Genomic DNA, 26,432 nt, shown 5'->3' on the forward strand with positions numbered 1-26,432 from the left:
ACAGACCGATGGCCAGACCGAGCAGGCCAACCAACAGCTAGAGACAGTATTGTGGTGTCTGGTCTCCCAGAACCCCTCGGTGTGGAGTCAGCAGCTACCCTGGGCTGAGTACACTATAAACTCTCATCCGTCCTCATCCACCGGTCTGTCCCCCTTCGAGTGCTGCCTTGGCTACCAACCTCCACTGTTTCCTGCCCAGGAGGAGGAGGTTGGCGTTCCATCTGCCGTTGTCAGCGGACGTGGAGGCACACTCGCTCTGCCCTTCTCTGTGCCTCTGCTAGGATCAAACATCAAGCTGACCGCTATCGCTCCAAAGCCCCACGTTACCACCAGGGACAACGTGTGTGGTTTTCAACCTGAGTCCTGCCCCTCAAGGTGGATTCTTGCAAGCTCGCCCCTCACTTCATCGGCCCCTTTCCCATTGCTAAAGTCACCAGCCCTGCTGCCGTCCGTCTCAAGCTCCCTCCACTCTCCGCTGCACTCATCCCACCTTCCATGTGTCCTGCATCAAGCCTTTCATGAGCCACACCCTGTGTCCTGTCCCCAAACCCTCCCCTCCCCCACAGATCATTGAAGGGTCAGAGGCCTTCACAGTATGTTGACTGCTGGATATTCATCGCTGGGGCCGTGCCCTCCAGTACCTTGTGAACTGGGAGGGCTAAGGTCCTGAGGAGAGGTGCTGGGTCTCTGCCCGTAACATCCTGGACCACTCTCTCATCACGGACTTTCATCACCAGCACCCAGCTTTGCCCGCCGTGATGCCAGGAGGCATCCATAGAGGGAGGGTATTGTCAGTACCTCCAGTTGAGCTGTCTTTTTGTGTATTTTCCCCCTAGCTGTCAGTCTGTGGTTTTGTATTGTCATGTGCTCTTGTTTGTTTTCATGCCCCATGTGCTCCTGTCCCCACTCCCACTCTACTCCAGCCCCTGTATTACTGAGTACTCTGCCTCTCACCTGTTTCTCATTATTACCTGTTTTCCTGCCACTTGTGTCTCATTGTGCTCCACCTATCATCTGCCTCTCTGTTTATTGCTCAGTGTATTTCAGTCCTGTGTTTTCACCTGTTTGTTGCCAGATTGTGCCAGTGAGTTTTCCTGAGCCTTTCCAGCATTTGTATATGAACTCTGTCGGTATGTGTATCGACCCTACCTGTTTCTGATTCTGGTTTTTGGATTTCTCTGGAATTTTTGATCTCTGCCTGAACTTTGATGCTGACTTTGTTGTCCCTATGGATTTGCTACTCAGTGCGCACAGTACCTGGTCTGCAATTGGGTCCCTGCTTCAGTGTCCTGACACAGGTGTACGCTAGAAATTTCAGAGTGCTAGTTGGGTTGGGTGGGGGCAGAAGAAAGTGCAGTCACTACCATTAAGGAGAAGGTGTTTGGGAAGTTGAAAAGTCTGATGGTAGTTAAATGACCAGGACTGGACCAGACTATATCCCAGGGTTCTGAAAGAGGAAGATGAAGAGATTGTGGAGGCATTAGTAGTGATCTTTCAAGAATCACTAGAGTCAGTAATGGTCCTGGAGGACTAGAAAATCACAAATATCATTCTGCTCTTTAAGAAGGAAGGAAAGAAGGCAAATGACAAGAAATCATAGGTTGGCAAAGTTTTAGAGTTCATTATTTCAGAAGAAGTTTCAGGGTGCAAAGAAGTGCATGATGAAATAGATCAAAGTCAGCAGGGAGATTCTTGCCTGATAAATCTGTGGAATTCTTTGGAATTTATTGGAAGTAACAGTCAGGATAGACAAAGGAGAGTGAGCAGATGTGGTTGATTTGGATTTTCAGAAGACTGCACATGAGGCTGCTAAGCAAGACTTGAGACCATGGTATTACAGAAAAGATAGAAGATTGGCTGACTGGCAGAAGGCAAAGTGTGGAATTAAAAGAGGCCTTTTTTTTTTTTTGGATGGCTGCTGGTGACTAGTGGCGTTCTCAAGCGTTTAGTGTTGGATCCGCTAGAATTTAGAAGGATTGTGGGGAGAGGTGGCGAATCTTAGTGAAACCTACTGAATATTGAAAGGCATGGATAGAGTGGATGTGAAGAGGTTGTTTCCAGTGGTTGGAGAGTGTAGAACCAGAGGGTACAGCGGCAGAATAAAAGGACATCCTATAGAGCAGAGATGAGTTGCAATTTCTTTTGCCAGGGGGTGGTGAATCTGTTGAATTCACTGCCACAGACTTCTGTGGGAGCCAAGTCACTGGGCATACGGTGGACTCTAGTTAATTGGGAAACATCAAGACCAGTACATTCTGGCCCAACTAAGTGGTTGCCCCAATTAGCTGAAGTTTCATGGAAATAATTTAAAAGGTATAATAAAGACAAACTACTGTTTAACTGAGTAACAAATTATGTACTTAATTGAAATACAGAACAAATTAGAACACTACCAATACTACTACAGTACTATAAAACTGTGTATTAGTTCCTAATAGTTATCGATGGAGGAATTAATCCAGTGTATGCTGCTGTGATCTCTTGTTTGACTGTAAATGAACAAAATCAGTGCACCTAATGCAGATAATGAACTGCCTTCATACAATTGTATCAATGATTGCATCCTCCAAATCTTTACTTTCATTGTAACATTCAAAATGATTATTGATGCCTTCAAATTCTTCATCATTCCTATCTTGTTGAAGCTGTGAAATTGTTTCATTTTCATTTCTGGCCATTTCTGGCATCTCCAAGCCTGAATGCTTGAAACTGCAGTGAGCAAAACAGTTCTGAATTGTCTTATTGCTTATTTCTCGCCAATTATTAGTCCTTTTTACCAACCATGGGAGTTCTCCAGGGTCATTTTGGTAGCAGTATACATTCCACCTCAGGCCAATGTCAATCAGGCTTTAAATGATCTGAGTAATGGGATCAACATGTACGAAACAGCACACCCTAATGCCTTCATCATCATTTTGGGAGACTTTAACCAGGCCAGTCTGAAAAAAATCACTAAGCAATCACCATCGACAGATCACTTGCAATAGCAGAGGAAGCAACACACTGGATCATTGCTACACCACCATCAAGAACACCTACCGTGCTATTCCACACCCTCACTTCAGGAAGTCTGATCACCTGGCTGTACTTCTACTCCCTGAGTATAGGCAGGGACTGAAGACTGCAGCATGAGTAGTGAGGAACAAGAAGATATGAGCACAGGAGCACTTACAGGACTGCTTTGAATCGGTGGACTGGACTGTATTCAGGAATTTATCTTCGAACCTGGATGAGCATGCTGCAGTTGTTACTGACTTCATTAAAACCTCTGTGGATGAGTGTGTGCCTACAAGGACTTTCTGTACATTCCCAAACCAAAAGCCGTGGATGAACCAGGAGGTACGTTGTCTGCTGAAGGCTAAATCTGTGGCATTCAAGTCTGGTGACCCAGGCCTGTACCAAAAAACCAGGTATGATTTGCGGAGGCTATTTCAAGGGTGAAGAGACAATTTTGAATGAGGTTGGAGGCGACATCTCCGACAGAGTTTGCAAGACATTACTTCCTATAAAGCCAAACCCAATAACATGAATGGCAGTGATGCTTCACTACCAATTGAACTCAATGCCTTCTTTGCCCACTTTGAAAGGGAGAACACAACTACAGCTGTGAAGATCCCTGCTGCACCTGGTGACCCTGTAATCTCTGTCTCAGAGGCTGATGTTAGAGTGTCTTTAAAGAGAGTGAACCCTCTCAAGGTGGAAGGTCCTGATGGAGTACTCGGTAAGGCTCTGAAAACCTGTGCCAACCAACTGCTGGGAGTATTCAAGGACATTTTCAACCTCTCACTGCTACAGACAGAAGTTCCCACTTGCTTCAAAAGGGCAACAATTATACCAGTGCCTAAGAAGAATAATGTGAGCTGCCTTAATGACTATCACCCGGGAGCACTCACATCTACAGGGATGAAATGCTTTGAGAGGTTGGTCATGACTAGACTTTCTGCCCCAGCAAGGACCTGAACCCATTGCAATTTGCCTGTCACCACAATAGGTCAACGGCAGATGCAATCTCAATGGCTCTTCACATGTCCTTAGACCACCTGGACAACACAAACATCTACGTCAGGATGCTGTTCATCGACAATAGCTCAGCATTTAACAGCATCATTCCCACAATCCTGATTGAGAAGTTACAGAACCTGGACCTCTGTATCTCCCTCTGTAATTGGATCCTTGACTTCCTAACCGGAAGACCAGAATCTGTGTGGATTGGTGATAACATACTGTATCCACCTCGCTGACGATCAACACTGGTGCACCTCAGGGGTGTGTGCTTAGCCCACTGCTCTACTCTGTATACACATGACTGTGTGGCTAGGCATAGCTCAAATACCATCTATAAATTTACTGACGATACAACCATTGTTGTTAGAATCTCGGGTGGTGACGAGAGGGCGTACAGGAGTGAGATATGCCAACTAGTGGAGTGGTGCTACAGCAACAATCTGGCACTCAACGTCAGTAAGACGAAAGAGCTGATTGTGCACTTCAGGAAGAGTAAGATGAAGGAACACATACCAATCCTCATAGAGGGATCAGAAGTGGAGACAGTGAGCAGTTTCAAGTTCCTGGGTGTTAAGATCTCTGAGGATCTCACCTGGTCCCAACATATCAATGCAACTATAAAGAAGGCAAGACAGTGGCTATACTTCATTAGGAGTTTGAAGAGATTTGGTATATCAACAAATACACTCAAAAACTTCTATAGTTGTACCATGGAGAGCATTCTGACAGGCTGCATCACTGTCTGGTATGGGGGGGCTACTGCACAGGACTGAAAAAAGCTGCAGAGGGTTGTAAATCTAGTCAGCTCCATCCTGGGTACTAGCCTACAAAGTACCCACGATATCCTCAGGGAGCGGTGTCTCAGAAAGGCAGCATCCATTATTAAGGACCTCCAGCACCCAGGGCATACCCTTTTCTCACTGTTACCAGCAGGTAGGAGGTACAGAAGCCTGAAGGCACACACTCAGCGATTCAGGAACAGCTTCTTCCCCTCTGCCATCCGATTCCTAAATGGACATTAAACGCTTGGACACTACCTTACCTTTTTATAATATATAGTACTTCTGTTTTTTGCATGTTTTTTTAATCTATTCAATATACATATACTGTAACTGATTTACTTATTTATTATTATCATTCATTTTATTTATTTCTCTCTCTTCTAGATTATGTATTGCATTGAACTGCTGCTGCTCCGTTAACAAATTTCACGCCACATGCCGGCGAAAATAAACCTGATTCTGATTCTGATTATTAGTGACTAAAATCACTGCTTTTTGAACATAAACACACACAACTGATACTATTTAAAAATTGTTCACTCCAAGAACAGTGTAGTGTCTAACAGCCACACAAGTGCACAGGACCGCCACTAGCTCCAAACTGTTCGGCAAGTCTCCTGTCCCAATTAAGCAGCATAGCGTCCCAAATAAATGAAGAGAATATGGGCTATTTTCTTGATCAGTTTTTGTTCTTTAAGAATTACAGCGGCTGCCCTGATTAACCTATAGCCCAATTAACCAGAATCCACAGTGTTTAAAGCAGAGGGTGGTAAGTTCTTGACTGGTAAAGGGTCAAAGGTTACAGGAAAAAGCAGTAGAAAGGGGCTGATCAGCCATAGTTGAACAGTGCAGGGGACACAATAGCCCAAATGGCTTAATTCGGCTCCTCTGTCTTACGGTCATCTGCCAAAGGATCAGTTCCAGTTGATCAGTGCTCTGTCCAGACTTACTGCTGTCCTCAGCACAAGGAGCTTTCCATATCAGATGATTCATGAGCCAAGTGTCAGAGCAAGATTGACAGAATACAGATGGAGTGATAGATGAGGGGTGATTGATAAATTCGTGGCCTACAGTAGAAGGGGTCAATTTTAGAAAACCTAGCACATTTATTTTTCAACATAGTCCCCTCCTACATATACACACTTAGTCCAGCGGTCATGGAACATATGGATCCCTTCTCCCTTCTTTGTAGAAGTGGTCCACAGCAGGGGTAATTGATAAGTTCGTGACCTAAGGTAGAAGGAGATGAATTATTAACTTCAAACATTCTGCATTATCACTCAAACAATTGAACTGCACGTGCATGTAACGACAGCGTCTTGGACCTCCAGGTGGTCCATAGCAGGGGTGATTGATAAGTTCGTGGCCTACAGTAGAAGGAGATGAGTTATACCGCTCTCGTTACATGCACGTGCAGTTCAACTCTTTGAGTGAAAATGCAGGAAGTTTTAAGTTAATAACCCACCTCCTTCTACTGTAGGCCACGAACTTATCAATCACCCCTGCTGTGGACCACTACTGGAGGTCCAAGATGCCAACTTCTACAAAGAAGGGATCCGTATGCTCCATGACTGCTGGACTAAGTGTGTAAATGTAGGAAAAATAAATGTGCTAGGTTTTCTAAAATTGACTCCTTCTACCTTAGGCCATGAACTTATCAATCACTCCTCGTAGTTTGTACTGAAAACGGAGGAATACCAATGTATCAAATTATGTATTTTGTAAATCTTATGAATTAATAGATTTGAAATTAAAATATCAGTCTTCTTGCCTATTTACTTATCAAGGTGCACACAACAGACATTCTCCTTGAAGACAAACAAGAGAAAAATCTGCAGATGCTGGAAATCAAAGCAACACACACAAAATGTTGGAGGAACTCAGCAGGCCAGGCAGCGTCTGTGGAAAAGAGTAAACAGTCGATGTCTGGGGCCGAGACCCTTCGTCAGAGACGAGTTGCAGGAACACAAAGACACACACTCAACTTTTTCCAAACGGCCCCTAGAAGACGCTTAGTAGAAGGTCAAGATCTCTGCTCCTCTTCCTCCTTTTACCGGCAGGTCGCTCTGTTATAGTAACTCTTTGCACTTCAGGAAGAATGGCAGTTAAAAGTATTATTTCTGGCCACAAAAGTCCAGGCAAAGTCAACTCTTGGCACACCAATCCACATCTCTTACATCAGATGATGCGCACTTGCTGAATTGAACCATTGCTCAGTAGAAATGGACCAGCCACTATTTGCCAGGTATGTGAAGGAGGCTCTAAAGAGCGCAGGTGGGGATGTGAAGAGGTCCTTTCCTCAGATAGATGCCAGCTCTTCCAAACTTGTTGAGCATGTAACTTTGCAACATCGCTGAGTTCTAGTTTCACTGCTCTGGTATTGCAGGCTGATGTCACTCATAATCTGCTTGCTTAGTGTGTTCCTCCATCCAGGACAGGCCCTCTTCTCATTGCTGCCATCAGAGATGAGATGCAGGAGCTGGGACACACTCACTCAATGTTTTAGAAACAGCTTCTTCTCCGCCGCCATCTGATTTCAATGTTTTAAAGTTCAAAGTACATTTATGATCAAAGTATGTATACATTATACAACCCTAAGATTCGCCTTCTTACAGGCAGCCACGAAACAAAGAAACCCAAAAGAACCCATAAAAATTAAAGACTGACAAACACCCAATGTGCAGAGAGAGAGAGAGAAAAGAAACAAATCGTGCAAGTTATAAAAGTAAGCAAGCAACATTTGGAATGAAAGTGAGTCCTCAGACACGAAGCCTGATGCAGATAGAGCAGGCCACAGCCCCTGCTTCAGTTCGGCACAGAGCCGAGTAAACGTCATGGAGCCCGTCTGTTTCTGAACAGACAATGAACACTACCTCACTATTTTTGCTCTCTTTTTGCAAGTTATTTTAATTTGTTATGTATGTACTATATATACAATAGGTTTCCTGTTATAACTTAATTTTTAATGCTTTGCACTGTGCTGCTGCCGTAACACAACAAATTTCACGACATATGTCAGTAATAATAAATCTGATTCAGGTGACTGACGGTGTCATACAAGCCAGCATCTTCCCAATACAGGGCTTGGGGTGAATTGTGCCTCGAGTGTGAACCCACACATTCAGACACAAATTGACGCCCATATGCATCAAAGTGATAACCCCATCCTCCAGCAGCCTGACTGTCAGTTTACACATCCCAATGACTCCAATACATTTCCTCTTACAGCAGCTTCTTCCTGGAAAATGATCTGCAGTTCCTGGAGATCTTGGAACAGTCTTGGCGCCTAACCATCCCACTGTAGGAGGAGCAACATTGTACTCTCTGCCCTCGATCTGATTATGACTCAGGAGAGGCACTCTCATCGCTGAGTCAATAGATCACGGGCTTCAGCTCCTGTTCTGGAGACGTGAGCTCGCTGCTCCTGGTGGAGGAAGGGTGTTGAGGAATACCAAGCTGCCTAAGGGTTGGGTGTGAAGGACCGCAGGGGTTGCTGAATTTTGGACGAGCGGGTTATATCGACGCCTCGCAGCATCACTATAGATAATCTCATTGCTGTTTATGGGAGCTTTATGTGCAAAACTTTAATGCAGCATTACTAAAGTGAGTTCAGCAGTCATGACTGTCCTTGGGAGGTTCTTAAAGCATGAAGAACTGCAAAGCCTTTTTTATGACACTCTTTCCACTTCGGCAGCCACAGCGCAAATGTAATGATTTTTGCAATTTCCACTTTGTCACTCGTGTGACACTAACGAGGACCACAATCAAAAGGACGCAGATCAAGATGAAAAGCAGAAGAGGCAATGACAAGAAGAAGCCTTTATTACTCAACAGATTGTTGTGATCTGGAATGCGCTGTCTGAAAATTTTGGAGAAGAAGATTCAATTTCATCTTTCTAAATAAAATTGAATATAATTGAATAGGAAACATTTTCAAGGCTACAGATAATTGGGACGATTTAGATAACACTCACAAAGAGATAGGGCAAGCATAATTGTTCAAATGGCCTCTTTCTGCAATGAATGATTGTATCATTCAGTGTGAAATTCAATGCAAATATTAATTTAACCTGAATACATTCACAGTTATTAAATCTACTAAGGAGCGTCTTCAGAGAAAACAGATCCTCAGAATGAATCAGGATTCATTTGGTCCTCAGCATGTTGAAGGCACAGTGTCTTCAATATGAAAATGAGGCTTTAGTAATCTTAATAGAGTCAGAATCAGGTTAATATCACCAGCATGTCATGGAATCTGTTAACTTAGCGGCAGCAGTCCAATGCAATACATAATAATATAGAAAAAACTGAATTACAGTAAGTTTATGTATATTAAATAGTTACAGAAAATTTAAAATAGTAGTGCAAAAACAGAAGTAATTTTTAAAGAGTGAGGTAATGTTCATGGGTTCACTGTCCATTTAGAAATTGGATGGCAGAGGGAAGAAGCTGTTCCTGAATCACTGAGTGTGTGCCTTCAGGCTTCTGTACCTCCTACCTGACGGTAACAATGAGAAGAGGCCATGCCCTGGGCGATGGGGGTCCTTAACCACCTTCTGAGGCACCGCTCCTTGAAGATGTTCCCTTGTATCTCACATCTTGGCATACATATCTGTAACTAATTTTTTCAACTTATTGTTTGCAAAGTTCTGAAGATTCGTAGTTTGCAATGGGAATAACTTTACTGGCACTAATTTTTCATGTTTATTCTTTAACTCCCAACCTACATTGTCTACTCCCATTATAGCTTCATTCATGAAGTTAACCAGTTGGATTTATCAATAAAGGCTGCTATATAAATTGGAGATGATGAGCATTAATAATACAGGGATTATTGTTCCTCTTTTACTAGGATTGTGGTCTAAAAATAAGGAAAAAACCATATAGTAGTGAAATGAGGAAACACTTATTCACACAGGGGATGGTGAAATTCTGGGACTCTCTTATCTTCACAGCAACGTTCACCTGAGCCATCATCCATTTCTTCTGGAGGTCCATGGGGAGGTGATGTACAAGTCTCCAGAGAAGTGGTGGTAAAATATACCCAATAGTGCCATTTTCCTGATGACCCTCTTGATGTGTGGCTGCAAGAAGCTGTGTGCTGATTCTAATAACATGCTGAGGTTTCACCTCTGCTCAAAGTTGCCAAAGACGGTCTTGAACGTGTTAAAAGCAGATGAGTTATTAACTTCAAACTTTCTGCATTATCACTCAAAGAGTTGAACTGCGTGTGCATGTAACGAGAGCGTCTTGGACCTCGAGGTGGTCCATAGCAGGGGTGATTGATAAGTTCGTGGCCTAAGGTAGAAGATGCCAAGGATGGTCTTGGATGTGTTGTTGTAGTGTTCCATTCAGCTGCACCATAAAACATAGAACAGTACGACACAGTACAGAATGTAATGTAGACCTTTTAACCTACTCCAAGATCAATCGAGCCCTTCCCTCCTACATAGCCCTCCAGTTTTTCTTTTATCCACAAGCTGCATCACCTGTGACTTGTAGAAAAGTTAGTGCAGAAAAGGTCACCAGTCCATCAGGCACTGGTGCACAGGGTGTTCTCTCAGGAGAAAAAGACAGATCCGGCCTTTTGATTATTCGAGCAGCCTGCTGAAGTCATTTGGCAGCATGTCTAACCATCAGATCTTTCAACAAGGCAGTGGGATCTTGTTTGGCTGGAGAGGAGATAGTCCCTCTTCATGAGAGTCTTTATGCATAGCTGGAATCTCAATGCCACTGCGTTACCTTCAAGGTACCTATGCTGCAGGTGAGACTATCCTTCACCTACTTCTGGAGCATTTGCCGAGAAGCCCTGGAAAGGGATGCAGTGGTGGACAATCCAAATTTATCGTCTGCAGCTGCCTCACTCAGCCGTCTACGCTCCACAGGGCTCAGTACATCCACAATCTCCATTAGCACAAGAGCACTGCAGGGATGTGTACTTAGCCCCTGGTCTACTCACTTTACACCTACAGCTGTGTGGCTAAGTTTCAGCTCCAACACCAGATACAAGTTTGCTGATGACACCACTGTTGGGGGCTGTATCAATGGTGGTGATGAATCAGTATACAGGAGGGAGATTGAAAATGTGGCTGAGTGGTGTAAAAACAACAACCTCTCACTCAATGTCAATAAGACCAAGCAACTGATTATAGACGTCTATAGATGTGTGGTGGAAAGTGTGCCATTACAGCCTGGTGTGGGAACACCAATGCCTTTGAATGTAAAGTCCTACAGAAGGTAATGGATTTGACCCAGTACATCACAGGTAAAACCCTCCCAACCATTGAGCACATCTACATGAAACGCTGTTGTAGGAAGGCAGCATCCATCATCAGAGATCCTCACCACCCAGGCCATGCTCTTTTCTCATTATTGCCATCAGGTAGACAGTACAGGTGCCTCAGGACTCTCACCACCAGCTCAAAAACTGTTACTACCCCTCAACCATCAGGCTCCTGAATGAAAGGGGATAACTACACTCATTTAAGAACTATTTTATCTTTTTTCATGCTTGTTACTTATTGCTATTTATTTATATCTGCATTTGCACAGCCTGTTGTCCACTGATCCTGTTTACAGTTACTGTTCCATAGATTTGCTAAGTATTCTTGCAGAGAAAGAATCCCAGGGTTGTATGTGCTGACATATACTGAATGTACTCTGATAATAAATTTTACTTTGACTTTGTATCCACAGAGACTAACATCAGCTGCTCATGCGCTCAGTCCCTTTGGCCTGCCCCAAATCTGCTGATCTTCCAGTGTGAGCAGTTGTCCACAAACGAGTGTTGCACACTGTCCCATTCTGACACACCGACGGAAGCAGAGAAGCTCAGTTCAGCTACTGCAAAGGCCAAACAGTATAGGATCACGGACTCATGGAGTCATGGAGCACCACAGTACAGAAACAGGCCATTTGGCCCATCCTGCCTGTGCTGGACCATTATTCTGCCTATTCCCAGGTCCTCCCAATGCTGCACACCAGAGGGGTCTCACCCTCTGTAATAATGTAGAACGTCTGGGTCTGGAAAACTGGTGTAATATTGTTGTAGAGTAGCTATTGCAAGCCCAGGTACTGATATCCTTGAAACAGTGAATGAAGGGAAAGCAATGTCGTAATAAGGTTACGGCATAGTTGATGAATAAGATGTAACTCTGTCAAAGAAAATGAAGGTTAGTTGGAGTCAAGGAATGGATCCAGAAGAATCTGACTGAAAGACAGAACAAATGTGAAGGTTAAATGAGAATCCCGATCAGTAGCCCCAGAACCTTGACATCATTGTCCAACGTACAGGCATGTTTCATCTTGCTACTCTGCTGTATTCAGATTCAGGGAAAGCCCCTGGGGAGAAAACTGAGTGATGTTTTGATGATCTATGTAATAACTTTCTCAGGTTGAGAGGGCATGTTATGTTGGCTGAGCTCAAGAGCAAGTAATCTTTATTCAGAATGTGACCTACTCTCAGCATCCTGCAAACCTAATGTGATTAACTCTCACTCCCAATGTCCTCACTCCCCATGTCCCTCACTCCCAATGCCTCTCACTCTTGAAGCTTCTTCTCTTCGGTTGTCCATCAAAATCCGATGACAACATCCACTCCTTTAATGGTGAGATCTTTGATGACTATACAGTCCTATCCTGGACCCACAAGCTCTATTGCAGGTGGGACATGTATATGTGGTAGTGGTGGCAACCATGGCTGCATTTCTCCTGGCTCTCTTCTGGTCGTTCTTTCCATCTCCAGAATACGAACCCCGTCCCTACACAGCTGTCACCAAGTGGTACGGTCAGCAGCAACATCCTCCGGGTCCTCGGGTCTGATCTTGCACTTCCTTAAAGCATTCTTCATCTGATCCTTAAAGCGTTTCTTCGGCCCTCCAGCTGAGGTCGATCATGATGTAGCTGGCTGTGTAACAGTCTGCAGGGTAGCCGACATGGGGGCATCCTTATCACGTGCCCCAGCCACTGCAGCTGATACTGGGTGATCATGGCCTCAATACTCCTGCAGTCGGTCTTTGCAAGTATTTCAGTGTGAAGCACCCGCTCACGCCAGGTAATTCCTAGGATGCGCTGGAGACAGCTTATGTGGAAGCTTATTCCCAAAGCACCTCACTCCCAATGTCCCTCACTCCCAAAGCACCTCACGCCCCATATCCCTCACTCCCAATGTCCCTCACTCCCAAAGCACCTCATTCCCAATGTCCCTCAATCCCATGTCCCTCACTCCCAATGTCCCTCACTCTCCATGTCCCTCACTCCCAATGTCCCTCAATCCCAATGTCCCTCACTCCCAAATCACCTCACTCCCAATGTCCCTCACGCCCCATGTCCCTCACGCCCCATGTCCCTCACTCCCAATGTCCCTCAATCCCAATGTCCTCAATCCCAATGTCCCTCACTCCCAAAGCACCTCACTCCCCATGTCCCTCACGGCCCATGTCCCTCACGCCCCATGTCCCTCACTCCTAATGTCCTCAATCCCAATGTCCCTCACTCCCCATGTCCCAAAGCACCTCACTCCCAATGTCCCTCAGTTTTTTGTGTAATTGTTTTTCAGGAGTCTGTAACTCTGTGGGACTCATTCCTCAGTATGTGGTACTGTGAGGTTAAGCTCAACTCCAAAGCCATATTTATGTTTGCTGACGACACCATTGTCATTGGCCGAATCAAAGGTGTGAGGAATCAACATATAGGAGGAAGACTGGAAATCTGGCTGAGTGTTGCCACAACAACAGCCTCTCACTCAATGTACCAAGGAGCTGATTATTGACTTCAGGAGGAGGAAACTGGAGTTTGATCAGCCAATTGTCATCAGGAGATCAGAGATGGAGAGGGTCAGCAAATTAAAATTCCTCAGTGTTATAATTTCAGAGAATCTGTTCTGGGTCCAGCACAGAAGTGCAATTATGAAGAAGGCACAGCAGCACCTCAATTTCCTTAGAGGTTTGTGAAGATTTGGCATGACGCCTAAAACTTTGACAAACTTCTATAGATGTGTGGTGGAGAATATGTCGACTGGCTGCATCACAGCCTGGTATGGGAACACCAATGTCCTTGAATGGAATATCCAACAAAAAGTAGTGGATACATCCCAGTCCATCACTGGTAAAGCCTTCCCCACCATGAAGCATATCGACACAGAGTGCTGTTGCAGTAAAGTGACATCCATCATCAGGGACCCCCACCACCCAGGGCATGCTGTCTTCTCGCTGCTGCCATTGGGAAGAAGGTACAGGAGCCTCAGGACTCACACCACCAGGTTCAGGAACAGTTTTTACCCCTCAACCTTCAGGCTCTTGAACCAGAGGCAATAACTTCACTCAACTTCTCTGGTCTCACCACCGAATTGTTCCCACAACCTATGGACTCACTTTCAAAGACTCTTCATCTCATGTTCTCGATACTTATTGCTTATTTATTTATTGTCATTACTTCATTTTTCTTCTCTTTTGTAATTTCAGTTTTCTGTCATTTGCCCATTGGTTGTTTGTCTGTCCGGTTGGGTGCGGTCTTTCACTGACTCTATTGTGATTCTCGTATTACTGAATATGCCTGCAAGAAAACAAATCTCAGGGTTGTTTCTGGTGACATACATGTGCCTTGATAATATATTTACTTTGAACTTCAGGTCACTATATTCTTATACAATGAGAAAGCCACTGAGCCATTGAAACTATTGAATTCCCGTCAGTCCCACTCTCCTTTCCATTGAGTCTATAGCATTCCCGTCGGTCCCACCCTCCTTCCCATTGAGTCTATAGCATTCCCATTGGTCCCACTCTCCTTCCCATTGAGTCTATAGCATTCCCATCAGTCCCACTCTCCTTCCCATTGAATCTATAGCATTCCCATCCATCCCACTCTCCTTCCCATTGAGTCTATAGCATTCCATCCCTCCCACTCTCCTTCCCATTGAGTCTATAGCATTCCCATCAGTCCCACTCTCCTTCCCATTGAATCTATAGCATTCCCATCCATCCCACTCTCCTTCCCATTGAGTCTATGGCATTCCCATCCGTCCCACTCTCCTTCCCATTCAATCTATAGCATTCCCATCAGTCCCACTCTCCTTCCCATTGAATCTATAGCATTCCCATCCATCCCACTCTCCTTCCCATTGAGTCTATGGCATTCCCATTGGTCCCACTCTCCTTCCCATTTCCCAGTAACCCATTCACTCTCACATACCCACCAGCTCCTCCTGATGTCCCTGGATGGCTGGGAATAGTTCACAGTGGCCAGATAACCTACCAGCACAGTTCTGGAGCATGTGAGGAAACCAAGCAACCTGTAGGAAGGAAGATCACAGGAAGAATCAAAATGAGGTTTAATATCACCAGCATATGTCATGAAATGTGTTAACTTTGTCGCGGTAGTACAACACAATACATAATATAGAAAAGAACTATGAATTATGGTCAATATATATATTAAACAGTTAAATAAGCAGTGCAAAGGCAGAAATAAAAAGTAATGAGGCATTCAGAAGTCAGATGGCAGAGAGGAAGAAGCTGTTCCTGAATCACCTTCAGACTTCTGTATCTCCATCCTGATGGTAACAATGAGAAGAGGGCACGTTCTGGGTGATGGGGGTCCTTAATGATGGACGCTGCCTTTTGGAGACACCACTCCTTGAAGATGTCTTGGATACTACAGAGGCCAGTACCATGATGGAGCTGACTAATTTTACAACTCTCTGCCGCTTACCTCGATCCCGAGCAGAAGCCCACCCCCTCCATACCAGCCAGTTAGAATGCTGTCCGTGGTACATCAGTACAACGTGCAAACTCCACAGAGGCAGCAACTGAAGTGGAGATCAGCGCAGGTTGCCCGAGTTATGTCAGAGCAGCACAAACGTCGGATGATGCAGTACACCAGTTTTAACCCAAAACAAGTCTGTTCTGGAATGGAAGCTCAGATGTTTTGAGTTATCACACGTTCAGCACCACAATGGCATTGCTGGAGTTAAAGAGTGGTTACCTGACTCACTGATGGAGGTGTCAGGAAAAACGAGAATATCAAGAGGTTGGGCAAACGGGGAGCGTGGGGTCTGCACAGGCTTCATCTGACCTCATTCAATTATTCGAGAGGGCGCCACCAATTTCCATGGCATCTGGTCAAAGCTTGCCTGCCCATCATTTGAATGAGAATGTGCAAAAATTCGATTAAGGGCAAGAAAAGAGCCGCATATCATTCTGCCCAGTGCAAAATAAAGGCGTGCATTTATAAACCTCTATTCACTGCCAACCGGGCACCCCAAGTATTGCACAGCCAACGAGGACCATCTAAAGCACAATGTAATGTGGCGGAATGCAGCGCCCAATTATGCACAGGCAAGTCGGACAAAATGCAGTTGGATAAAAGACTAATGATATTTCTTCCCTGATCCCCTAAGGCAATCAAACATATCCCAGGAGTAAGCAGTAACTGGTAATGCATCAGCACACACAAACAGCTACCCTGTCTCCCAGTACCATCCTCCCTCAGCAAGTTTTAAAGGGCAATGATGTATGTGTACTTCACAGGGTCACACGCTTACAGGCAAATGCAGAGGCAGGCACAGAAACACAACCACTCTTTTTTTCAGCCTTTACCACGTCCGCCCTTCGTTCGCATTTAACTCCTCATATTTTTAACACTGCAGCCGCTCTCGCTGTTTTAGTTTGACTTGCTTCCTCTTCCCACTCCCAACCTCGCACAATCTTCCTCCATTGGGGGGGAGCGGAGACAGAGAGGAAGAAATCCACTGGGAATGCGAGAATTAAAACTAGAGAGGGAAGGAAGAGGCGGACAGAGAGAGAGAGAGACAAAGCAGCCCGGGCTGAAAGTGAGGGATCAGAGGAGAGAGGGAGAGGGAGGGAGCTGTGGGCAGAGAAAGCCTTGCAGACAGAAAGCTATGTCGAGAGGGAAATGGGCAGAGAGCCAAACGCAACAACGGGCGTGGTGATGGTGGGAGGAGGTACTGAGAAACGCAGCGATCGGTCGACAGAGATAACCTGACAAGGGGAAAAAAGTTTATGGGGGGGGAGAAAGGCTGGCAGAAGAAAGGTGCAGGGTGATGGCGACAATAATGAAAATTTACATAAAAGGGGACTCGGGTGAGTTGGGATGGATGTCCGGAGACAGACTCGCGTGGTAAAGACTGTCTCGAAGACTTTGCAGTTTTAAAATCCCCTCATTTTAAAAAAGCCAAGCTCCCTCCGCTGGATCGACCCCAGTGAATGTCCCCCTCCATTATCCCAGAATGCGTCCGCTTGGTGTGCGGAATGCTCGGGGCGGAACGGAATACCTGTGTCGGTAGCAAGCGTCGAATCAGTATAAATCTGTTTCGCTTCGTGAACTGCAAGGATCAGGCAAATCATTGAAAGTTTGCAAGAGCAAAATAGTTTTTAGAAAATGGGAGCCAGCGGCTTCAGTGGATCAATAGCGACCCCTTCTGTAGGAAGGGCGGTTCGTGTGGAAATGTACTGCGGGTACCGGGCTCCCAAATCTTTCGGCGCAGTAACTCGGTTAAAGATTAACAGTTACCCCTGAGAAGCTGAGCCAGCTGTGGCTCAGTGGATAACTCACTGGGTTTAGTTAGTTGACAAGCTAGTTGGGATTAACTCCCTGGAGCTGGATTCGAGCCGATTGTCTAGAGGTTGGAAGCTGGGCTCGAACTCCCTGACACTGAGGGAGTGCTGCACTGTCAGAGGTGATGTCTTGAGCATCAGACCTGGGCTCTCTCAGATGTGAAAGGTGCAGATGCGGAGAAGGACGAGGGAGTTCGCCCCCCAGCCACTACCCCCGTTCGACCAGTACATGAAAAAAATGACCAGGCGTGAAAACAGGGAGTACTAGAAACGCTCAGCAGTCGGGCAGCGTCTGGGGATCCTGCACTGGCCCCGGGGGGGGGGGGGGGTGGAGAGATAACAAGCTAAAGCAGCAGAGAAGATGCTGGATGCTGGATAAAAACGGGATTATCTGTGATAGGTCATTTTTCTCAGCGTTCAGATCTTGCTATGTACATGTAGATCACTCATGATGTATGTTACATCAGGGACTGCACTTAAAATAATCAATAATATTGGTTGAAAAACCCCTCGAAAGATGAAAGATAATTTAGAAATGGGCTCTTCAGTGAGGTGGGGAGGGTTGATGTTAATCTCTGGTGTGTTTTGTAAAACAGTACAAACCCAACAATCCTGACAAAGAGTCTTGACCTGAACGTTCAACTCTTTCTTCCCCTCGGGCTGCCTGACCTGCTGAGTTCCTGCAGCATTTACTGAGTGTTACTCTGCAGTACAAACCCTCTGCCAGATGTAACATGGCCATGTTGGGCAGAAATCAGGAAAAGCAGGCTGCCAACCAAAATACCAGTCTAGTTGAAATAAAGGTTCAGCTAAAATATAAAATGCCGTCACTATCTCATGGAGAGAGATGTGGCTAAAATTCTTGGGTGTAATTCCGAACTGTTGGGTTTCTCAGGCTCCAAGGCACCCACAGTTAAAGCCCACTGGCCCAGAGGCTTGGAACTCTGGGCAACACTCTCCTGAGACAGGCGATCAAAGGCTTTCTTCTCTTGAACAGCTCTGGGGAAAGTCTGGAGGACTGGCAAAGTTATCAAGCCCAATCTGCAGGCGGCAGTGAAAACCTGGTCAGCGATACCATGGCAACGCGGGAGGAGCGGAAGGGCAACAAAGGGGAGCAGCAAGCTTGACCTGACCCACCAGCACAGTGTACTGGAGGGGTCATGACTGTCACGTGACAGCACTGCCCATTTATCTGGTCGAAAGGCACGCCACCTGCCAGTCAAGGTCTGACCCCCTCCTCGCCCATCAATGCACACCTAACTATTGGCCCCTTTAATTAGCCTTGTACTTGACCTCGGGCAATTGACCCTTGTAATCAGCTTAACCCTGCTGGCACCGAGCCATTGACTGCCCTGTGAATCACCTGGGCTGGACTCATCAGCCCTGCTGCACTATAAAGGAAGCCACGTGGGCTTGACCCTCTCTTTTTTGCTACCTCCGAGGGACCACCCTGCTTTTGGTGAGTTGTGCATTGAATAGGGTTAGGGGTGTGGGTATCGTCCCTAATATCATAAGAGCCGTGCCCACACAGAGTCAAGGAGTGTCAGGTATCATATTGACTTTTCCCTTGGTGGTATGTGTGTGCGTGCGCATGCGCGTACTTTGTTCCCACGTGATTTTATTAATTGTCCGCGTGTGTTTTATTGCTGATCCGACTACTGTAAATTGTGTGTGCGTGTTGCTTCTTTTGCCATTTTCCCACGTTTGCCTTCTGTAAATAAAATCCTTTACTACCAAGACCGTGTCCAGAGTCCTTGCCTTTGAGACCTATCGAATCTGTTTCCTCACTTACAACACACAGCCACACGTGACAAGGGGAGCAGACAATACACGGAGGCAGCGTCCTGAACGTCAGGTCAGAGGTTGGAGCCGTGATGAGAGCTGACAGCCGAAGGAGGGGATGCTGCCTCCTGTACCCCAGAGGGGTGGGGGTGGAGGGGGGACATGCTCTATCCGTGGTGGAGAAAATTACCACATGCTCCAATTTCAACAACTGCAGGGTCACATGTCGGAGATTGCAGCTTATGGGGGCCCTTGGGCGGATAGTTGCAAAGGTCAGCGTGTTCACCAGGTCTGTTCGGTGAGGTCAGGCACAACGAAAGGACCAAGAAGTTGTTCCTGTGCAGGGAAGTTGTTGGATGCACTGATGTGGGGTCTAGACTGGTCTGGAATATTCAGTGCTCCAGTCCATTGACGTTCTGGTCGGCAGTTACAGGAAGGTCCTTCGTGGGTCAGTGCAAGACAGCCAGAAACCACTGCAACATGCCAACCTCCCTAAAGCATCAAGTAGAGTCATGTAATGCAGAAACAGGCTCTTTGGCCCATCACATCCCATACTGAGTAAGCTTCCTTTGTTCGCTGATTCAAGCAATAAGGGAGACTGAAGCCTTGAGGTGAATGCGGAGGGTGAGTGCCAGCTGTCTGTCTTTTGATCGCTCTGCTACGGAGAGGGAAAGGTCTGCCACTGTCCAGGTTTTCTATATTTTGGATGTGGACTTGGACTGTAGACTTTAATCCTGTCCTATAGTTTTTTTTTATATTCTGTGTTTTTCCCCCGTTCTTTCTTGTTTTTTTGTGTGGGGGAGGGGGATTTGGGAGTTGATGTGCCTGTTCCATTTTGTTCGGTTTTCTGTGCATTGTTGGGGGGGGTGTGGACAGTGGGGGGGGGTATAGTTGGGGTGGGGGCTGATGATCATGCTGCCTTTCCTTCTTGGTTTCATGGCTACCTGGAGAAGAAGAATTTTAAGTTGTGCCTTTTGATAATAAATGAACCTTTGACTATCAAGCACCCATCCGTTTCCCTAACTTCTGGTAAATGCTCCTCATTCTCTCCTTCTCTCTTTTTCCATCCCCCATTCTGGTCACCCTCTTACCCCTTTTCTTCTCCTCACCTACCCATCACCTCCCACTGGTTTCCCTCCCCCTTCTCTTTCTTCCATTGTGTACTGTTCTCTCCTATCAGATTCCTTCTTCAACGCTTTACCTCTTCCGCCCATCACCTCCCAGCATCTTACTTCATTCCCCCTCCCCCAGCCACCCACCTTCCGCTCCCCCAACCTGGTCTCACCAATCACCCGCCAGCTTGTACTCCTTTTGCGCCCCACTCACCCACCTTCTTATTCTGGCTTCTGCCCCTATCCTTTCCAGTCCAGACGAAGGGCTTTGGCCCAAAACATTGACTGTTTATTCACCTCCACAGAAGCTGCCTGACTTGCCGAGTTCTTCCAGCATTTTATGTGTGTTGGCCACCTGTACCAATAGCATTTACCAGCACTTGGTCTGTAGCTTTCTATACCTTGGCAATTCCACGCCCTCCGCCCAGGTACTCCGTAAACGTTATGAGACATCCTGCCCCCACCACTCACCCAGAGAGTGCATTCCAGATTCCGGTTTCCAAGGAGACCTGGGGATGGTCAGCTAAGGTCAAAGGGCACCCAGTGCAAACATGGCTGGTGACGCCAGTAAGGACGTGCCGGGACATGACGGTAAGACCCATCTGTGCACCGAAGTTACTGAGTAACCATTGATCACAGGTTTCTGGCAAGGCCTCCGCTATCAGCCGGCGTGGTTACCAAGAGCGAAGGTGATGGCATCCCATGGGACTGCACCACGCCACACAAAATTCACTGACCTCTGACCGGGAAGAGGAGGGGTTGACAACCTGGACAAAGCTGGAGATACACAGGACACCTTGGTTGCACCTCATACCTCTACTGCGTACCCAGATGAGAACCTCTCAGTGTGTCACCACGTGTCACCATTAACACGCTTTAGTGTTACTCTAAACTTAGGTTGCACAGGATTTACCCTTCTGTCTCGCCAATGTGTGATAGATGCCAAGGGACGGAAGCCACGTTGTCACACACCTTTTGGTTTTGCCCATCAGTGACTGGATTTTGGTCCAAAATATTCGACTGGTACTCAAAGGCCTTATAAAAGATCCTTCCCCTTAGAAGCTGGTCTCGCCATATTTGGCTGCTCGCAATCTACTATTTGTTTCCCTGCAGCCATACAGCAGTCTCTGATGCTGGGGATGATTGTTGCCAAAAGACTTACCTTGAGGGAATGGAAATCACCTTCTCCCCCTTCCTTTCGGAGATGGATGGCTGATATGATCTCAGTCATACAGATGGAGAAACTTGAGAACCAATTCAATTAAAAATTTTTCGGCTATCTGGGATCCATTTCTTGCCTACCTGGATGAGGCCCGGGGGAGGGGGAGGAACGGATGAGCAATTTCCCCCCAGCTGATTTCTCATCGCCCTCATTTGAGATCTAACGTTTAGTATTTTTGAGCACTTTGTACAATAGGCAGCCCTGTAATATTATGTCTTTTTTTTTGCTTATTTCTTTTTCATGTCTGAGCTGGTATGTTTTTGTTGATTTTATTGTTTTTTTTGAAAATTAGAAAAAAGGAAACAAAACATGCCTTAGCGTGCGAGGACTCGTGGTGCAATGGAGGCACGCCTGACTCCAGACCAGAAGGCCGTGCGTTCAAATCACGCCGGGGTCACAGAGGTTGTGTTGGACTTTGCGATCGCAGTGTTTGCAGCCAGGTCCGTTCAGAGCTTCCTTCCTTCCCCTTTGGTGTCCTCAGCTTCCGCAAATAATCGGCAGACAGGATTTCCCATCTCTGGGCGCCACGGTAGCGTAGCGGTTAGAACGATACTCCATCCCAGGGTGTTGGAGTTCAGAGTTCAAAACCGGCGTCCTCTGTGAGGAGTCTGTACGTCCTCCTCGTGGAACGCGAGGGTTTCCTCCGGGTGCTCCAGTTTCCCCCCACGGTCCAAAGACGTGCCAGGCAGGTTGATTGGTCATTGAAGATTGCCCCGTGAATAGGCTGGGGTCGGGGGTCGCTGGCTGGCACAGCTTGAAGGGCCAAAAGGACCTAAATAAATAAATAAATCCAGGTGAAGGATCTTCACCCAAAACACAGATTGAGCATTTTCCTCCACAGACGCTGACTGGCCCACTGAGTTCCTCCTGCAGCTAGTTTTTTACTCCAGACTCCGGCAGCTGCAGTCTCTTGTGTCTGTATAAACACGTCATGTATAACCCCCACCCCACTCCCCACTACCATCAATTCATGCACTAAAATGCTGATTGCCATTCCATTAGCAGAATTACTGTGCATCAGGAAGTAATATCTAAGGAATTCTCTTGAAGTAAAACATTTGTGTGTATACACTTGTATCACTCCAAATCTTTACTTTATCCATTTCCGTTTGATTTCCCATTGACATGTCCACTCTACTGCTATGATGAGGCCAAAATCAGGTTGGAGGAGCAACACCTCATAACCTACAATCTGATGGCATAAAATCGATTTCCCTAACTTCCGGTAATTTCTCTCCCCTCCCTCCTCTTTTTTTTTCCATTCCCTGTTCTTGTTCGCCTCTCACTCTTTCTCTTCTCCTCACCTCTCCCATCACCTCCCTCTGGTTCCCCTCCTCATCTCTCTCTTCTCCTCACCTCCCCCATCACCTCCCTCTGGTTCCCCTCCTCATGTCCTTTCTCGGCCCACTGAAGCACAACTGTTTTGTGGAGAAGGTTTGATGTAATTGCTGCACTCTTCTGAGGGAGGGGTGTCCTCGTCTGCTCCCACTCCACGCCCTCAAGGATGAGTGAACAGCTCGGGATTTTAATGCAATGAATGTGAACTGACTTGAGGTTTTCATTTTGAGTAGAATAATGTTTCATCCCCATGATTCTGGACGAAGTAAAATTCCCTGAGACTCCCACCTGCCTCTTGCTCAAGAGCATACATTCAGGTATGCTGCTTAATATTGGGGCTCCCTTTCCAGAGGTGTCGGTGACTGTGGACGGAGGGGCCCTTGTCATTTGGTGGTTTATTGTGGGGAAGGGTTAGGGACCTTCCCATGAGATTAATGGATTATGCTGACAGATGGATGGGGACGTAGCCTCAAGATTCGGGGGAGTAGATTCAGGACAGAGATGAGGAGGAACTGCTTTTCCCAGAGAGTGGTGAATCCGTGGAATTCTCTGCCCAATGAAGCAGTGGAGGCTGCCTCAGTAAATAAATGTAAGACAAGGTTGGATAGATTTTTGCATAGTGGGGGAATTAAGGGTTATGGGGAAAAGGCAGCAGAGGTGGAGATGAGTCCATAGTCAGATAAGCCATCATTTTATTGAATGGCAGAACAGGCTTGACGGGCCAGATGGCCGACTCCTGCTCCTATTTCTTATGTTCTTATGATGTTGGATGAGTTTTGCTGATTTATTATCAACATTTTTTCATTGTGATTATAAGGGGGAGGTGAAATGTTGCATAAAGACAAAGGTGAATGATAATGGTGGCTAGACCGTTGCAGATGATTGTGCCTACTCAGCAAGAAATGCTAGGTCATACATACGGAGAACATTGAGTTACACATTTGTTAAAAGATCTGATGAATCTGCAAGCGAATGTGTCACAGTGTTTACATTTCATGATCTGGGTGAGGTCATTAAACCACATGTTGCATTGTGTCAGTGAAAGAAAGAATCACGCTCCCAACTTGTGTAGCCATCTCCTGCCATCTTTCCTTAATCTTGCCTGCCATTCAGGTATAGGTGCAAATAGAACTTGCTAAGAACATGCAGTCTCCACTTTCTTGTCCTATTTCACCAGACAATCCCAAATCCAGATTTCATACCTCTAGGTAATGCTGGAACTGAGCTGACAGACTTGTATCATGACCGAACTTCATCGTCACATGCAGCCAACACAGATATGTTCATGTGCTGGCGGAATTAAAACCGCTCTGACAAATGTGCTTGCTAAAATTTGGGTTTCTGCCCACCTCTGATATCCCCCACTCATTAGACCACTCAAATTCATTGGCCTGATTGTCGTGGGAACCAGGACAGCCACTAGTCTCAGTAAGTATTCCAAACGCTGACAACTAGTGATGGAAACTGGCAGTAAGAACAGGCAGCCGGTGACGATTGAATGGCCAAATAAGTTGTCTGGAGCAGATTAAGTAAATAGGGAACCTGAGGAAAGGAGACACTTTTCTACTGTGTAATTAGTCATAGAATCAGATCCTTCAGCCCGTCAACTCCATACCAAACATCAAGCACCATTTATATTAATTATATTTTATTCTTCCTATATTTCCATCAGCTACAACCCCACATTCTACTGCTCACCTCACACTAGGGGCAGCTTGCAATGGCCAAGTAACTTGCCAAAGTTTTTGGAATGTGAGAGGAAAGAGGAAATCCACTCAGTCACACGAGAACATGCAGACAGCGCCAGCAGTTTGGACTGAGCCATGGTTATTGGAACTGTGCAACAGCAGTTCCTCTAGTTTTGCATGTGCCACCCAAACAACCTTTCCAGTTCGAGTTTAATTGTCATTCAACCATACGTGAATACCCATTGATACAGCCACATGAAACAGCGTTACTTCAGGGCCAAGGGGTGAAAGACAGTACTAACATACACAGCTCAAGGGGCATATGGCAAAAATATATAGCCCAAGACCCTGAGTCCATGAATGTTACAGCAGTCTGCAGTCAACGCAGTATGACTTGTCTTCTGCTGAGTGAACACTGGGGGGCAGCACTGACTCCAGCTTGGATTCTGCACCACATCACCTCCGGCACTCCAGTGGAGCACACTGACTCCAACGCCTCTCTCCTGGGCGGCTTAAACAGGCGACGGCGAGGCTTGAGGCCCAGTTCAACCGAGGCCACGCAGCTTCCCCCACGTCCTCCCCTGCCGTCCACCAACAAATCAGTGAATCATGCTTGCAGCATTTCACATCAACAGTGTCCAACAGGGTCTTCCGATCACAAGAAAAGTGACCAAGATGATAATTTGCTGTTAGATTGCACACCGCCTTTGCACACCGCAGACATCCCACCTCTCCCAGAAGTTCCGGGAGTCTCCCGCATATTGATAGTGGCTCCCTGATGCCCGCAAGTTATATACAATATCCTGGAAATCAATTTTTTTTTAGAGCGATCGAGTGACGGAGCACGAGAGAGCACGCGCGCCATGGCAGAGTGTTCCAAAACAAAGAAAATATAAAACATACGTCACCCCAGACTACACTAAAGTGTACCCCTGCCAAATAGGGGTCAAAAATAATGACAGTGTTGCTCGCTGCACTGTTTGCAACAGTGACTTTTCTATTGCCCATGGTGGGTTAAGACTGTAAAAGTCATGTTGAAGTGAGTTTAACAGGTGCCATTCGTTCATTAGCATAGCTAACATTATTTAAACTAGCTGGCTAGCTGCTAAGGAGCTACTCAACTGTGGACATTCCACCTCTCCCGGAGATTGATGGAGCTACCTCCCTGAAGTGAGTTTTTGCAGGGTGGGGTGTCTGACACCTCCAAAGCTTCTCTGGCGAGGGCAGCAGCACGATCTGCACCAAGTTCAGCTCCTACAGTTCCGCCAATGAGCAACTTGCTGATGGGGTACACCTGTAAATTCTTAATGTCCAGCAGGGTCTTGTGATCATAAAAAAATACATTTAAAAAAGACAGTAAAACCTTTGGTTGGCCCCGTAGAAGCTGTTGCAATCAAGTGGCCACCATCGTACTGGAAACTTCAGTTTGCATCAGAACTGGCCAGTTCCTATGAATGATTATCAATCTGTAAGTTAATTCAGTTTCTCCCTTCCCTTGGGGGAGCAGGCAAGATGGGTGGAATGCTGTTCCTAATTATGGTCTAGACTCTAAAAGCAACTTGAACTGATGAGATCTTCCAGCATTTTCTTCTTATACCAGTTTGGATTAACATTTAGGTCTGGCATTTCTAGTTGCATTCTTATTTCCTCCTGATAATGGATGTTTCTAGGCTGGCCTCAGCAGGAAATTAAAGATAAGACGCAAGAGGAAGTGATACAGGTGCGTACAACTAAAACATTTAAAATACATTTGGACGGGTATATGTAGAGGAAAGGTTTAGCAGAAGATTATTAAACGCTGGGAAAACCTCAGATAGACAACTCGGTTAGCATGGACAAGTTGGGCCAAAGGGCTTTTTCTCCGTGCCGAATAACTGTCCGACTGTATATACAGGGCGGAACAAAGAAACTCGGAACCTTCACGCGCAATT

The 26,432-nt window shown here is 46.1% G+C and overlaps 1 long non-coding RNA gene across 1 annotated transcript; it reads right to left on the reverse strand.

Moving 5' to 3' along the window:
- Positions 1-14,181: 14,181 nt before the first annotated feature.
- Positions 14,182-16,686, reverse strand: LOC134359642 (uncharacterized). The gene is made up of 3 exons (XR_010021162.1): positions 16,327-16,686; positions 14,976-15,075; positions 14,182-14,339 (listed from the first exon to the last, which is right to left on the reverse strand). It is a non-coding gene; the product is annotated as an uncharacterized LOC134359642 (long non-coding RNA).
- Positions 16,687-26,432: the final 9,746 nt, after the last annotated feature.

The sequence above is a fragment of the Mobula hypostoma genome, chromosome 21, assembly GCF_963921235.1.
Source record: "Mobula hypostoma chromosome 21, sMobHyp1.1, whole genome shotgun sequence".
Lineage (NCBI taxonomy): Eukaryota > Metazoa > Chordata > Chondrichthyes > Myliobatiformes > Myliobatidae > Mobula > Mobula hypostoma.